We start from the raw sequence: 3043 nt of genomic DNA, 5'->3' as shown, positions 1-3043 counted from the left end.
AGGAAAGCACCAGCCGACCACATAAGGAAAGTGTGGAGACCCATCCTGCTCAGCTCACTTCAAAGTTAGCAAAAGGTGTGATGAAACATATTATTTTAATCACCTCTTACTCACATAAAGTCCTTTTGCATTGAATGAGAACAGGACATTTTAACAAGTCTAATTTACTGTATGCAATTAAAAGTAAGGATATAGAGGCGCCTGGGTGCCTAGGTAGGTTAAGCTTCCGTCACTTGGTTTCACGTAGGTCATAACCTCACACTTCTTGGGTTTGAGCCCCGCATGGGACTCTGCACTGACAGTGCAGAGCCTGCTTAGGGTTCTCTCTCTCCCTCTATGTGCCTGCCTCTCCCCTGCTTGCATGCATTCACACTCTCTCTCAAAATAGATAAAAACAGTAAAAAAAAAAAAAAAAAAAAAGGACATAGGGGCACCTGGGTGGATCAGTCAATTAAGTGTCTGACTTTGACACTTAATGTGTCTGATCTCACAGTCTGTGAATTCAAGCCTCCCATCTGGCTCTGTAATGACAGAGCAGAGCCTACTTGGGATTCTCTCAAAATAAATAAATAAACTTAAAAAGAATTTTAAAAAAAGAGATGAATAATGATGTTCTTTTCTTTTTATCCCTATTCTTTTATCATATTAAAAGGGCAAAATATTCTCCTCATCTCAGATTCTCACCTCCAGGATAAATATGGGTGAGGGTGAATATATATTTAATGTATACTCATAAATTGTGACTGAGTTGCACTGAATTCCGTTTGAGGCCCATTTTGTCCAGAGAACATTGCAAAAGAAAAGTTGATCTTAGATCATCATTAAAACAGAAACTTTTGCTTAGCCTTCTCTCTCTTTATAGTATTCAAATTATTTAAACATATTTTGCTTTTGCAAAGGAAAATTGTTTCAGAACAACGTTCTTATGTAGTCTTTATGTTCCCTACAAATCTGCTTCTTCTTTTTTAGTGTGCAAGAATGAAATAATACCTTGTATACTAATTGTGTTTTCCTTTTGTTTCTTTTTTCCCAAAATTGATAGCATACTTTTTCGCAGGAACACTAGAAGTCTATTTATCTACCTGTCTCCCTCATGTTTCTTCTGACCAAAGAAAAGCATAGTACAACTATTGATAAAACACATGAGACAAATTATATATTTTATGTGTTCTATCTTTTTCCTTGGCTTCCCTTGCCTCCTGTATCTCCTCGTCCTTGTTGCTTTCCCAGTGTTCACTGGGTGAGTAGTGCAGATATCTGTGCACATCCACATTATCCCACCGTCTGAGGCCAATACGATAAAGGTCTGGGCTGGAATTTCATTAAAACATTCCTCAGTCCGTGGGATCTGCCTTCCCCAGAAGCTGCAAAAGTGACCAGGTAACAATGTGCTCTAGTGTGTGGTCAAGGTGGTAGTGATTAACTCCTCATGGAAAAACATGAAGAGTTTCTCCAGGAGAGATAAAGGAAACAGGAAAGTCTTTTCTCATCTATTTCCTATAATGGCCAGTTTGGAGGTAGTTTTGGGTATGGCCTCTTGGAGGCATTATAGAGTGGAAAGATACAGTTGTGCAGCAACTCACTAAAATTCTCCACAGGTTGTTATGAAGTCCCGGCATTTGCTTCTTATCTTTCTCTACCTCCGTCTCTGTTTTCCTCACTCTAACTTCTCTGCAAATGCTTCACCCAAGAAAACATTTGTAATTAAGCCTTGCCTTGGCTGCTCAGTCTTTAAGAAAACGATCCAAGGAATCTTTTTTTTCTTGCATTTGAGATAATCCTTTCATAAAATTGTGCCATGGCATATGTCAGAGTTACCTACGTTACTGTGATGGTCAGAGAAAGCTTCTCAGAGGAAGTGACAGATAGGTCACTATGTAGAGCAGCTTACTCGGTAGTATTTGACATATATGCCTATGTAATAATGTATGATATCCTTAAAACCAGAACAAACGTAGATGCGGTTACAATTTGATTTTACCCCATTAACAACAGCAGTACATTTTGTATTTTCCCACCTAAATGAGTGAAAGAAAATAATAGAGAAAATATTATACAGCATATATGAACCATCTATTACCCAGATCATAAAATCAGAATGACTTGGATTCAAATTTCTGGATTCTTTACTTTGTTAAATTCTCCAAACCTCAGTTTTAGGTTTTGTGATTATGAAAAAATAATACTTAGACAAACTAACTTTGCAAGGGCCAAATTAAATCAGAAGATATGTCAAAATATAGTAAATGGGTAAATAGTACAAACTCCATTTTCTCTCCAATTTCTTATCTGGATGGTAGTTGTCTTCTTATATGATAACCATGAGAATTATCTCCTATTAGCCATTTTTGGGCTGAAGACCTTATTCCCTCTTACTTTTTATGGATTTGTTTAATTACATCATTAATTCTTCAGCTATTTTTGATTGACTACTGCACATCTGATATGGCAGTAAGCTAAATAAATGGAAAGTCCTTTTCGTTTTGGAGCTGGTGTTCCAGAAGATGGATCCTTATCTGCTCCTCTAATCTTTTCCAAACGACAGGAATATTTTTCCCTAGCATAAAATGTGCTAAATAGCCACCTATAAATAAAATAAAAATATCCCATGTCTCTGTTCTCTAACAATCTAACGTATTTTATTTTAAGACAAGCTTCTACTGTCTGCAAATATTAGTCATTTTTCTGACCTCCATTAACCCTCTACCTACTATAATAGAGCTTCTACCCTTAACATTTCTAACAAAACTGTGTTTTCCCCAGTTTACAAATTACCACTTAGTTTCAAAACATAATGAATCCTTTTCAGTTCTTGTCTCACTTGACCTCACTGCACTATTTAATTTGCAGTCCATTAATTTATTCTTTAAAAAATGGCATCCTTAGTTTCCGTGACACTATTCTCTACTAGTTTTTTTTTTTTTTTTTTTCTCAGTTCCTTTGGACATTCAAATTAAATATTGGATTTCGATTTCTTGGACTTTTTCTGTTTTGCTTAAAAGCGTGTTTCTGCCCCAGGCCCTGTGATTTTGTTTTCAGTGGA

The sequence above is a fragment of the Puma concolor genome, chromosome A1 (genome assembly GCF_028749965.1).
Source record: "Puma concolor isolate L17-30 chromosome A1, mPumCon1.1.hap2, whole genome shotgun sequence".
In the NCBI taxonomy this organism is placed as follows: Eukaryota; Metazoa; Chordata; class Mammalia; order Carnivora; family Felidae; genus Puma; species Puma concolor.
The sequence above is the reverse complement of the archived record's forward strand: the minus strand, read 5'-3'. Positions refer to the sequence as shown.